This window comes from Nannospalax galili, unplaced genomic scaffold, assembly GCF_000622305.1.
Source record: "Nannospalax galili isolate Female #2095 unplaced genomic scaffold, S.galili_v1.0 scaffold741, whole genome shotgun sequence".
Classification (NCBI taxonomy): Eukaryota; Metazoa; Chordata; class Mammalia; order Rodentia; family Spalacidae; genus Nannospalax; species Nannospalax galili.
The window spans coordinates 1,791,043-1,805,525 of record NW_008346093.1 but is presented as its reverse complement, the minus strand read 5'-3'; the positions used below and the strand labels follow the sequence as shown (position 1 = coordinate 1,805,525).

At 42.8% G+C, this 14,483-nt stretch overlaps 1 pseudogene; it reads right to left on the bottom strand.

The window, feature by feature from the left end:
• Positions 1-8,385: 8,385 nt before the first annotated feature.
• LOC103741693 overlaps positions 8,386-14,483 on the bottom strand; it is a 56,256-nt pseudogene continuing 50,158 nt past the window's right edge.

Here is a 14,483-nt window from a genome sequence, read left to right as displayed (position 1 = left end):
ACCCCAAAGAAAAGTAGCCAGTTTCTTGGCTAAAAGTCAAAATGTCCTTGGGCCTCTTAGCAACGTACTCTGTTCCAAAGGCCAAAAATGGCGAAAGTATTTGGGAGCTTGTAACTAAACCTTCAAAGATCTTAGGGTTACTCTTCAGAGGGGGGAATGTTAGAGTAGCCAAAAGCCCCATAAAAATAAATTAATTAATTAATTAATTAAAAGAAGGAGTACATGGAGTTATCAGCAAAAAGTGATGGGGAGATATGGGAGGCGTTGGAGGAGAGGGAGTGAGCATGGATTTGATCAAAACACCTTATATGCATGTATGAAATTCTCAATACATTATTTATTAAAAAAAAGAAAAAAATTATTCTAATACATGAGCTTCAGCTATCTTTAGCTATGTGAGTAGTCAAGCACTACAGATTCAGAATTACAATACTCTGTAATTTCTATCAATAAAGTATCTAACTTTAAGAAAACTATTCTAGGATCTTGGCAGACAGCCTGAGAGGGTCAGTTCTGACATCGGTGTAGGGCTGTGATCTCAGCAGACTGCGAGAGAGTGCCTGTTCTGGCCTCCCTCTGGCATAGGGGCTGAGAACTCAGAGGACCACCTGAGAATGCCTGGATCCTGCCTCCACGTGCTGGTCTCTAGTCTCTTGCCTCTTTTTCTAATGTCCAGGGAACTCTTCAAAATGCTTATTACTTGCCAAAGAGGCCACTCAACCTTCTAAAGACAAAAACAACAAACCCCACAGGCAAAGTAAATCTACCAGGAAATAACTTCCCTCGATTGTAAAGTTATGTAAATTAAATCATTCTAATATTTAATAGTCACAAAAATGAAAAATATATTCATTATTGTTATTAAAAAAGAACTATTCTAAACAAAGGAAACTGTCATACCAGAAAGCAGTTTTCTTTCTTTTTTTTCATTTCCTTCTGTTAAAATTAAGCATTAAGAAAAAAAAGATGTTTTAGTTTCAAACAGAACTGTCTTTAAAATAAATGTTTCACAGAGTTCAAAAAAAAAAAAGAACTGGAAAGCCAAAATGGTAGTGCTTGGAGCAATGGTAGAGATGGCAACTCCCAGCATAAGGACCTAGAAACATGACTTCAAGCCTCTTCATCCTATTAAGAATCTTGATGCTTCAATATTGATCTTAAAATTCTGCACTCGGAGAGGCAGGTGGAGCTCTGTGAGTTTGAGGCCTGCCTGGTCTACATAGTGAGTTCCAGGCCAGCTGGGGCCACAGGAAGACCCTGTCTCAAAAAGACCAAAAATAAAATTTCTGTACTCAGGACTTGGCAAATAAGACGGATAATAACTGGGGAGACAAGATAGCTGTAGTGTGCGTGGTAAGACAGACCGGTCTGGCCATTCACATGTACCCAACAGGGCGGAGCCAAGCCAGTCTAGCCATCCATGCACACCAGAAGAGACACACTGACAAACCGGCCACAAGCCCCTATGGAACCTGGCTGCCCCTTCATGGTGTTGGAGCCAACCCAGTCTAGCTACCCACACACTGAGCCAGACTGCCCATCCACACATTCGTAGGTGGCACCCATGGTGGGCTGACCATAATCACCGGTGGCTGTCAAGACCTGGCTGAGAAACCTCCCAACTACTTATCTCTTAAAAGAGAATCCTGGACCACAGACCCATGAGTTAATTGCTACCTGCTATAAGGACCTAGCTTGGGCTTTACCCACAGTAAAACCCTGAGGTGAATCAGCCTTTTGGAGACCACCTTGATACACGATGGGGATCTCTGTGCTGAATGAGGAAAGGAAATAGCCAAAGTGTAACCTGCATACAAGGGCTGTGAACAACTAACTTTGATGAAGAAAACCAACTGTTTCTGACCACTGAGAAAATGAGAAATCTCTATTTGACATTCCTACGAAGTGTCTAAGAGAAACAGAAATTAAGGGTGAAAATCCCACTTCAAGAAACCTGGGCATATCCTGACCCAAAACCATGCACAAAGCAGAGGGTCTGGGCCCTTACTTTGGCACATCTGAGTTTAAAAATTATAGATCACCGCCACTCTAACGAGATGTGACTGCTCTGGCATCCAGTTCAGATGTGTTCTATAAGATGAATGGGGTTTTTCATTCGCAAAGAGAAGACACAAAGTTGAGGATGGGGGGAGTGGTAGGGTTAGGGTGGAGATGGGGGAGGAGGTCTAAATATAATCAAAATTCATTGTATGAAATTCTTGAATTAATAAAATTTCTCTTAAACTTACAAAAAGGCAAAGCATAATAAGAAACCCAGTTTCAGATAATGAGCTTAATAATTACGCACCTCCCCAAACCAATACGTTCTGTCAAGGTCCCTTTACAACAAGCACTCATTTTGTTCTGTTCCAAATTGAGCTTTGCTAATCAGAGCAATATCTCTTTACTGGGTTTTTGCACAAATCCCTGAAAAAACAAAAGAACTACAAGAAGCTGAGACAGCACTAGACTAAAACCACTTCAAGATGTTTCCACATCTAAAGTAATCTCTGAAGTCAGATTGCCCAATTCAAGTCCTTGTACTGATAGTTTGACTATGACAAGTTACTAAACATCCTTGACTTCCTGCCTGATTTAAAATACAGTGATTGGCAAGGATTAAACTAGTTAAGATATATCAGGATCTCAGAGCAATGCCTGGCACATTTTACATACATGCCATCTGGAAGTGTTATAAGACAGTTTCAAGGAGAAAAAAAATGTACCTGTTTAAAAAAAATAATATTCAGTGACTGAAGAGACCTCTTTTGAGCCATCAAGAGTACACCTGAGAGTGGGCGAACACTTTTACTATTTTGCAGTAGAATGATTAACAAGTAGAAGAGCCAAATGGTAATTTTCCATGAATGAAAGAGAAATCAATAAAATAGGAAGGCCTTACCATCCATATCGCCAAGGAAAGAGTTGTGATGGGAAACTCTGAAGGCAGATCAGGTGCTCAAGAGATGAGTAATAAAGAATCCTGGTGTGTGAAATCAACACTGGAAAAGTTATTCTCGATTCTTCTCACAATGGCACATGCAACAAATCCTATGGACTCCACCCTAAGAATCCACCCAGTACCTGATAGGCAGTCCCCTTCTACTTGGCTTCAAATTGTGGTCACAGAAACTCAGCTAAATAATGGAGAAATATATGTGTGATAGACTACACAGACTCAACAATGTGTGAACAAGAACTATCAAGGCTGGTGTAAGTTTTAGGGATACCATCCCATTTTATTTATTATTATAACGCATCTGATGCCTACATCATCCACAGCAGCTTAGTATGTGATTCTACTTATTTCTACCCTTACCTGGGATTTTAATGCAATACGAGTTGGTAAAGCACAGAAGACTCGACATATTAAGATAAAGGCACATCAGTTCTGTAACTATTTGTGTCTGTGTGTGTGTGTGTTTGTTTTATTTTGAGACAGGCTCTCACTACTTTTACAAAACTCAGGCTTGCTTTTGGAAGCCCTTGTCAAGAAATTCCAATGGACTCTCATATGAACATTTGAAAATTGCCCTCTTCTGACTTTTTTCTAGTTCCCTGTCTAGAACTTGTAATGCTAATTACTCTTGCCTTTATTTCTCCTTCACATCTCCTATTCAAGATTCAAGGACTTTCTTTTCCCCTTAGAGATAAGAGTTATGCAATTTGGAGTCTTCAGATAGACCCACTGAAGGGGTATTCCAATTGCCTCACCCTGCGTCCCTATTCAGCATGGAAGAAGCCAGAGTGGTCTGCGTCCCTATTCCCTATTGGCAATTTGGGTAAGCCCTTCAGAGGATGGCATGATAAGAATAGGAGGTAGGAATTGGCTAGGCAGTTAGGGTAAAAAGACCCCAAAGAAATGTAGCCAGTTTCTTGGCTGAAAGTCAAAATGTCCTTGGGCCTGTTAGCAACATATTCTGTTCCAAAGGCCAAAAATGTCAAAAGTATTTAGGAGCTTGTATCTAAGCCTTAAAAGATTTTAGAGGGGAGGGAGTGAGCATGGATTTGATCAAAAAACCCTATATGCATGTATGAAATTCTCAATATATTTTTTGTAAAAATTTAAAAAATAAATTAAATAAATAAATAAATGAAAGTACCAGATTGGTGTAACTAACCTTCTTGGGTGTTTAATAGCCAGACTTTGGGGCCTATACTAATCTAGTCAGAGGGACCTAAAGGGACAGTTTTTGTTCCTTGCCATCCTAGGTCAACTAAGTTCCAGAGGACTATGGAGCATCTCTCAAAATGTCCTGTAACTGATGAGTCACCTGTCTTCTTGATCAGGGAGGCCATGGAGACCCCACCAGATGGACTTGAACTAGTGTCCAGTCTACTAAGTGGAGGGTCAACACAGAGGAAACATTTCCTCCATGCTTCCAAGTAAAGCCAGCTACGGTGAAGCAGGACCTTTGACTTATCTTCACATAGATGGAACTGGTAAAGGAAATGAACCAGGGGCTCCTCCCAAGCCCATGTGACCCCTGAGGAACAGATCCTCAAACAACCTTACAAGTAAAAGTGAATTGTTCATTTGGGCCAACTGTATGATCTTACACACCCAAAAGGAAAGTATAACCAAAAATTTAAATGATCAGTTATTTCTTTAAGGGTTCAAAGGACTGAACTTCCCAGGTATTAGGCTTAAGTGTCTAACTGCCCCCACCCCTCCATCCACAGTGTTACAATCGGGACAATACTGCTGTAGCCCCAGGGCTACTTTTCCTTTGCTCCTCCAAGATATATACCTGTACTTCCCCACCAGTCAAGGACACCTACACTCCAGTCGTTCTTACACCTAGATTAACCCTATACACCTCAGGAGAGGTGCATGATTCTCTCTCCACAGAAACAAAAAGGAGCAGAGCAAAAAGGTCAGCTACTCTAGCAGTCCTGGTGGGAATCAGCCTGGTATCATCTGTAGCCACACAGGATTCACAGCAGGGAATCCCTGCTCTCAGCCCAACACCTCCCTCAGGAAATCCAGGACCTCAAGCACGAGCGTCCTACAGTTGTGGAAGCAACTGCCCAGTCAATCCAGATCTTACAACAGCAACTGTCCTCCCTAGCCGGTTGCCCTCCAGAATAGGTGAGGAGCCCTGGATCTATTAACTGCAGAAAAGGGAGGTACCTGCATTTTATTGGGCAAGGAATGCTGTTACTATGTCAACCAATTAAGTAAGGTTAAACACAACATAAAACGCCTCCAACAGGTGGCCAAGGATCTCTCACTTAGAACTTCTCAGTACCAGCAGTCACCCCCATGGGATATCTTTTCAGGACTGACTCCCTGGCTTCTCCCTTACTCGGCCCCCTGCTTTTATTACTCTACTGCTAGCCATTGCCCCCTGCCTCTTCAGATATTTTCAGGGCCACATACAACAACTAACTCATACCGGCTTTAACCAACTGTTACCTTCCTTTCCCCAACATGTGTATGAACATCTGTCGACCACTGAGGACTTTGTCCAGAAGCACGAGCTGGAGACCCCTGCTGCCTGACCAGTGTGGTCCCAGTCTACTAGAAGTAGCATCCTACAAACACCAGGGAGGTGTGTACACCAGAGAGGGGACAGAGCAGGTTCCTGTCCTAGACAGGCAGATGGGTGTGTTCCTTCCCTGGAAACAGCATCCCATGACTAGAGGAAAGAATGAGTTTTTCAGCACACCAGTGTGTCTTTCCGACTCAAGTGAATAGCTTAACCGACAGTGAGGAGGTAGAGGAAGACAGGGTACAAGAAAAGGGATGGGAAGAGAGACATGGCGAGTAAGAAACAAGGGGAATGGGCAAAACAAGAGAAAACAGAGGGAGAGAGAGGAGAGGAGAGGAGAGGAGAGGGGAGAGGGGGGAGAGAGAGAGGAGAGGAGGGAGAGAGAGGAGAGGGAGAGGGAGAGAGAGGAGAGAGAGGAGAGGAGAGGAGAGGAGAGGAGAGGGGAGAGGGGGAGGGAGAGAGAGAGAGATTTTGAGAGCAACTGGTGGGGAATGGGGAAAGATGGACAGAGAGGTACCTAAAATTAATTTATATATTTTAGTACTAGAAACCATGTTGTAGATAAGGATTAAAGAGAGAATATTTTGACCTGAAAAAAAAAAACCCTCAGGCTAGCCTCAAATTCATTATTTTGTTGCAATAATTAGAATGAAAAATTTCTTCCTTTCTTCCTTCTTTCTCCCTCTTCCTCCTTCCTTCCTGTGTAAGGAACTGAGAGCAGGACTTTGTGCTAGGCAAGTCTTCTACAACTAACTAACCCCTCCCCTTTTTTTCTTTTTTTGACCGGGTCTCCTTGCAGCCCTAGCTAGCCTGGAACTCGATATGCAGACAAAGCTGGCCTCAATCTCAGAGATCCACTTGCCTCTGCCTCTGAATCCTGGAATTAAAGCTGTGCACCACCACACCTGACTTAAGTGATTTTTTTAAACTGCAGGCTATTGTTTAACTTATATGTGTGCTGCGATATATGTAACTTTAGCAAGTCTAATGTAAAATTATTCGGTATGGTGGTTTCTCTTTACTGAAGAAATATTTGCATGGCCCTATCAGGTGCCACATGCTGTGTCATCTACTGGGACATTCACCTGATTTTAAGTTTCTTGAGGGTTAGGAGCAACCTGCCCTTCCCAAATTAAGCCTGAAAGCTTTTGTTGGCCGACATAGGGCCATCCAACAAGTAGGTTGGCTCCTATCTCCAAAACATTGCCCACGTTTTCCACTTCTCTCCAACTTCACTACCAAAATCCTAATTCAAATTATTATTAATCTTATGCCTGGACAGTACCTTATATTCCTACGTCAGTCACTTTGTCCCCTTGCAATCTATTCTTCTTACAATACGCAAAGTAATCGCCTCCCCTCTCTCTGAGACAGGGTGTGATGGCTAATCCTGGGTGTCAAAACTGGCTCTGGGATTAACTGAAAGAGAGCTTCTTGATTGGATCATCTGAAGCTGGAAGACACACCCTAAATGTGGGTGTGACCTTCTGATGGCAGCCCATATAAAAGACCAAGGCAAAGAAAGCGAGGCTTCTTGGTGCTTGACTTCTCTCGCTGGTGAGTTCGTCTTGCTGCTGTAGACTGAAGACTAGCTGATCTTTTGGAATTTGTCAGACCTTCAGCGCCAGATTGGGACTACTTAGACATCCAGCCTTGTGGACTGAGCCACTACGGATTCTTAGCCTCTCCAGTGTGGTGCAGCCATTGTTGGACTACTCGGACTCTATCCTGTTAGCTAAGCTGATAAATCTCTATACATATATATATTCATTCTACTGGTTCTGTTTCTTTGGAGAACACTGACTAATACACAGGGTCTCACTATGTAGCTCTCGCTGTCCTGGAACTTGCTGTGTAGAGCAGGCTGGCCTTGAACTCACAGAGCTCCATTTGCATCTTCCTGCAAAGTGCTGCCACTGTGTGGAGCTAATCATCTCTAGCAATGGATGTGCTCCTGTTTCTACTTTCTCATCTTTTTTGTGCCCACTCCACCCCAACTCTACCCAGTCAAACCGTCTTCCTGCCAGACTAGACTTCTGCAACAACTTCAGAAAGCTTCTTGAACAACTCGCTGCTTTCAGGCTTCAAGCACTAGCCTCATCTCCACTCAGCTGTTCAATTTTTGGAACCTTTTTAGTTGTAGCATCTTGAAGGCCCCCTCCAGAACGCTCCAGCCTGACCCTTTCCCTATTCAGTGCACGTTGTCCCCTACCCTGTGCTTATTTGTTCCCTGGGATCCTCATTGGGGTGCAAGCCTCTTAGGTAGAGACGAGCTCGGAGCCACGTGCTAACTATCTGTTCAATAGGGATTAAAGGAAGGAAGGAGTTGGTCGAAGGCAGGCATTTTAAAAGGGAGCTCTTCATGCAAGCAACCCTCATTAAACTCAGTGGGTTATTTTTTAAAGGGACATGAATGCAGAACAGGCACACATTGTGAAGGAGGGGTCCAGAGGGAGTGGGGAGGGGGGGTGGAGAAATATGACCAAAACACATTATATGCAATTATCAAAAGGCCGGGCATGGTGGCGGAGGCCTTTAATCCCAGCACTCAGGAGGTAGAGGCCAGCCTGGTCTACAAAGTGAGCTCCGGGTCAGCTGGGGCTACAAAAAAAAAAAGTAAATAAAAGGGTGCTCTTAAAAAAGGAGTAAAGCACTGGGCTGGAGAGATGGTCCAGTGGTTAAGAGCACTAGCTCCGCTTGCAGAGGACCCGGGTTCGATTCCTAGAACCCACATGGGGGCCAACACACGTCCATAACTTTAGTTCCAGGGGAATCAGACGGCCTCCTCAGACCACGACTTACATATATGCAGGCAGTATGCTCACACATAAAAAATAAATAAATAAAATATTCCTTAAAAAAGAAGTAAAATACACCAAAACAAGTTCCTTCAGCAGACGACCCCTGCATCTTCCAGCCCCGGCCTCCCTATTCCGAGCCCCGGCTGGAAATCACCCGGGGCCATTTTGCCTGCCAGAGCTCTCAGGGCTCCGCGTCTCTCACGCTCAGACCTGGAGTCCTTCGCGGACGCCAGTCCCGCAGGAACCCACAAGCCCCCGATCCCTGACAGCCCACAAAGCTCACCGGGGCTGGTTCCTCTTCTCAGGTCAAGGCAGAACCCGCCAAAATTCCAACTAGACTCCGCCCCATCTCTGAGGTCAAAACATGCGCCTGTGAGGCCACTCTGATTGGCTACTCCAGAGCTGTCTACTTCTGGGAAGAGAACAGCACCGCCCCTACACGGAGCAACCTGATTGGGTCTGGCTATCCGGCGCCATCTTTCTTAGGGGCAAGGGAACTTCCGGTTAGTGATCTAGGTTGCTTTACGAAATTTAGAGGATCTTGCACCACCTAGTGTCAGGAAATTTAAGCGTTCCCCGCACAGGGATCGAACCTGCCCTACTTAATTGCTCCATTTTTTTTCCCCTCTCTTCTTATTATGTAGAGGGCAACGACTGAAGCACGGAATCCTGGATCAAACGCCGCTTGCTGTTGCCTTCACATGGTTCTTATGATGTAAGTGAGCCTGTAGGAGTCTGAACAAACTGGTTGATTACCTCATAGCTTTGTGTCCAATTTAGATGTTTGCACTTGAATACAGATAGACAAAGTTAATACTTTTCACTCTGCCTGACCTACAGGAGCTAACATCTCTTCATCTTTTGTTTTACCACCTGTAAAATGAGGGAGAGGCTAGATGTCATTTTTTGTCACTGAAGCCAATAATCCTATGTGAGAGTTGAGAGAGTTATGTGAGAATTGAGAACAATTTATCAAACCATATTTTTACACAGAAGATTCTTTAGCAAATGTTAGGCTTCTTTGTGTATTTACATTCTAAAATAGTTTCTGGGGAGCTGCAGAAATGGTTCAGTGGTTGAAAGTTCTTGCTGCTCTTCCAGAGGACCTGAGTTTGGTTCCCATCACCCACAATGGGTGGGTAACAACTACATGTGACTCCAGTTCTAGGGGATCTAACATCTTCTTCTGGCCTTGGGGGACACTTGCACACATGTGTACATACACACAGACACATAAGTAAATAATAAAAAATAATGTTTGCACATAGTATTAAGAACAGTTTCTAAATACAGAATACTTTGCCTCTACATAATTCAAAGACTTCCATGCAGAGATTATTATTTATTTATTATTTTTATTTTATGTGTATGAGTGTAATGCCTGCATGTATCTAAATGCACCCAAGCCATGCTGTATCCTCAGAGGTCAGAAGAGAGCATCAGATTCCCTGGAACTGGAGTTACAACAGTTGTTAGCAATCATGTGGGTACGGGGAATTGAACCGGGGTCTTCTTCAAAAGCAGCCAGTGCTAACCCCTGATCCGTCTCTCTAGTCCCAGAGATTATTATTTTGTTGTGCTTTTTAAGACGGGGTCTCATTATGTAGCCCAGACTGCCATGTACTAGAATTCTTTTCTTTCTTTTCAGTGCTGAGAAGTGAATTTATGAACTCATTCATTCTAAGCAAGCACTCTACCACTCAACTGCATTCTAGGCACTAGCCTGGAATTCTTGAAACCACCTGCCTTAGCTTCTAGACTTCACAGGATCACCACACCTTGCTCCAAAGGACACTGTTCAGGCACCAAATTCATCCATTAGAGACATTTCAGAGCTAGTAGGGGTGGCACACTTGTAATCCCAGCACTTGGGAGACTGAGGCAGGAAGATTCAGAGAGTGAGAGACAAAGACTGAGAGAGAGAGAGAGAGAGAGAGAGAGAGAGAGAGAGAGAGAGGAAGAAGGGGGAGGGAGAGGGGGAGGGGGGGGGGGGGGAGAGGAGAAAGACATAGAAGAGAAGCGCACAAGTAAGAGCCATAGGAGGAGGAATAGGAGGAGGAGGAGGAGGAGGAGGAGGAGGAGAGAAGAAAGACATTTCAGATAAGATGGTCTCTCTCTATCCACTGTTTACCTTCATTTTAGAGTAACACCAGTTTTAGGATGAATAGAAAATAATCTAGGGGCTGGAGAGATGGCTCAGTGGTTAAGAGCACAGATGTTCTTTCAGAGGACCTGAGTTCGGTTCCCAGAACCCATATGTTGGCTGACAACTGTCCATAACTCAAGTTCTAGGGGATCCTATGCCCTCTTCTGACCTCTGTGGGCATTGTGCAACATGGGTGAACTTACACATATGCACTCATACAAATAAAAAAATGATAAATAAAATTTTTAAAAAGAAAATAAAAAGTCCCGATTGATTTTTGGTATCCTGCATATTAATGCTCCACTTATGAACTCAGCTAATCATTATTACAGCCTATGATACAGGCACAAGTTTAAGAGCAATACCATTTTTGAGAAAACAGTGTGAAAAATTCACAGTACTGGAGAGACTACAATAATTATACCGAAAGAACGTGTTTAAATGTATTTCTATAAATTCCTTCACCAATTCTGATTGGTATTCTGAATCTCCTTCTCCCCCCTTGACTTTACAGGTAATTTTTGCTTTCCAGGCTATGTGAAGAGTAGGAAACTGCACCAATATAATCCCCCAAGTATAAGCTGACCTGAGGAATCAAGCAATTTGTATTGAAATTTGTATCATGGCAATTTTGAGAAAACAGGTAGTAGTCTTCTTGAGAAAAAAAATAAAGTAGATTCAGAACCCACTGAATAGAGGGATATTAGAGAGTAAGAAAGAAGAGGTAGAGGAGGGAGTGAGACTGAGGCTGACCGAGAGATTACTGATTTATGCAACTGGATTTTTTTGTAGGTAATGAACCAAGGTAGGGAACACAGGAAGAGCAGAACATGTTTAAGGGAGACAAGAGATTCAGTTTTTGATTTCAGAATGACATATAGGTGTGCTAGTCAGAGTTCTCATCACTGTGACAAAACACCCGAGAAAAAACTTACGGCAGGAAGGATTAATTTTAGTTCTTCAGTTTCAAGGCCTTGGTGAGGCAGAGCATCCTGGCAGAAGGGCATGGTTAAACCGGCAGCCCAGAAACAGTGACAGGATGTAGCCAGGAGCGAAGTTCAGCATTCCAGAACCTGTCCTCAGTGACCCACTTCCTTCCACAGTTCCACCACCTCCAATAGTCTTTTAAAACTTTGAATCCCAGCACCCACATGGCAGCTAACAACTGTCTGTAACTCCAGTTCCAGGGGATCCGATGGCCTCCTCTGTCCTCCGCGGGCTTTGCACGACACTGGTGCAATTACCTACATGCAGGCAATACATGCAGGCAATACATGCATACACATAAAATAAAAATTAATAAATAAAGTATTTTAATTAAAAAATAAATAAATAAAAAACTTTGAATCCATCAGTGGATTAGTCCATTGACATCTAAACCATAACAGTAAGAAGGATAATGACTTCAAGAAAGGCCCAAGAGCCAGCTTGCTCTCTAATCTGGGGCTCTAAGGAGAGACTGCACTTCCTTTAGAAGAAAAACAGGCCTACAAACAGCAACTTTAAGAATCATCAGCATACATCCAAAATGAAGTAAAAAAACAAACCGTAATATTATAGTGATTTTTTTAAGATAATTCTTGCTTTGTAGCCTTGAGTGGCCTAGTACTTGATATGTAGCTCAGACAAGCCTTGAACTCATGGCATTCCCCTGCCTCAGCCTCCCAAGTACTAGGATCACAGCTGTGCACCATGCAGTGATTCTTAACTTTGGTGGGGGGGGGAGTGGGGGGGGAGTCATAGATCTTTTGGATAAAAAAATAAAATTAGTGGGGTTTTCTCCTTCTAGAAAAATACATGCTCTCAATAATTTGTATGCCTTCCTGAATCCTATCAGACACCCCTCAAATTAAGAGCCTCTGGTGCAGAAGGTCAGAAACTGGGGGAACACAAATACTTGAGAGGAAAGCGGCTAAGGTAAAGAAGAACTAGTAACAGGAGCACTGAGAGTGGGTAGAGAGTGAACTTCCCTTGGCCTAATGACCTTGACCATCATATGGCCCTGCTTTCATCCCCTTCCAGTTTTGCCCTTTCCCACAGGATGATGAGTCCCAGGACCAATGGAATATACCCATCTGGATCCTGTGCAATGCCTTATAGTCAAAGCTCTAGGTCCTAAGACTTCTTACTCAGATGGCCTAAGCCTGTTTCAAGGACTACATGGACCTCTTCCTTTGATTTTCCTTCCTTATTTCCCCAGTTAATTATTTATTTAATAACCACATACTTAGAAGAAGTATTTCATTACAACAGCATTGACATATTCAATAACAATTTTCTGAGCTGAGATGCATCTTTTTCAAAATTGGCTTTAAATTTTTAGGTTTGCAGTTGAATTGTTACCGTTATACAATATTGTACTCAGTATAAGCTTTATAAGACATAAAATTAAATGAGGTTTTAACCTTTAAAAAAGATCTTCATTTCATTATTAAAATACACAGTTTCATACAGGAAAATACATTTTCAGTGCAACTGACATTAAGATGTTTGCACATGCGTTTCTAATCTCTATATATCTGATTATTACAAGTGACAGTCAGTTACTTTCTGAGCTCCTTGGCATCTAGGCATGGATATAAAGTCATCAGGTAGATTTCAATGGTAATGTTTTCCAGACAAATACACACACACACACACACACACACACACACACACACACACACACACACACACAAAAGATCTCCATTTCATTTTAGAATATATTGTTCCTTGCAGAAAGACTCATTGTTTTTGGTACTAACACTGAGATGTTGGTGCATGCATCTCTAATCTGTATGCATCTGATTATTACTAGTCATAATCGGTTGCACTTGGACCCTTGGTGCCTGTGTATGCCTATGACGTCATCGGGTGGATTTCAATGGTAATGTTTATCACCTCTACTAATTAGCATGTCATAAATTTCCACACTTCCTCCTCAAATATAATACATTTTTAAAAAATTTGTTGATTTTTTTGTGTCTGTATATCACACAGAACATCCCAAACCATTTTATTCGACTATACACCCACTTCCCAGACGGCACCCTCCCATAGCCTCCCTCCCCCTACTAGAGCCCTTATACTCTGATATCCCTGCTACTATTTACTGTCTTGTCGGCCTCCAGACAATCCCCACTACTTGACCTTCTGTTGAATCTAGTCAGCCTATCTAGAGATCTTTGCTTTAGGAGGGTCAACTGTTCCGCTTCTAGACACAATGAGTTGTCAATACTCCTTTAGATAAGATTAGGGTCTGCTGTTCATTTTCCCAGTTCTATGCGGGGTTACTATTTGGGAGTCCCATTGTTCACCCTGGCCAACAACTCAAAAGAAGGTATCTCCTATCTGACATTGCTGCTTGTTATGTAGCCTTTAGATATGCATATGGACTCTTAAGAAATTATATTGACCCCTTTTAATCTTTGGTTATACTTTCCTTTTGGTTGTTTAAGACCCTACAGTTGGCCCAGATAAACCAATTTATTTTTACTCTTAAGGTCATTTAAGGATCTGTTCCTCGGGGGTCACATGGGCTTGGGAGGAGCCCCTGGCTCCTTTCTTCTAACAGTTCCACCTATGTGAAGATAAGTCAAAGGTCCTGCTTGACCATGGTTGGCTTCGCTTGGAAGCATGGAGGAAGTGATTCCTCTGTGTTGAACCTTCCCTTTGTAGACTGGATACTGGTTCAAGTCATCTGATGGGGTCTCCTCAACCTCCTTAATCAAGAGGACAGGTGACCCACCACCATTACAGGACATTTTGAGAGATGCTTATTGTCACCTGGAACTAGTCGACCCAGGAGGGCAAGGAGCAAAAACTGTCCTTTATGTCCCTCTTAACAAATTAGTATAGGCCTCAAAGTATGTCTGTTAAACATCCAAGGTTAGTTCCACCAGTCTTGTACTTTTAATTACTGTGTGCCATGTAGACAAATCTTGGGCAAAGACCAATTGTTCTCAGATAAACCTTACCTAGACATATATTTCTTGATCTGCTATGTATAATTTGTCAGTAGGTTGTAGGAGTAATATGGTTCCCTCTGGTTTTCAAAACTAG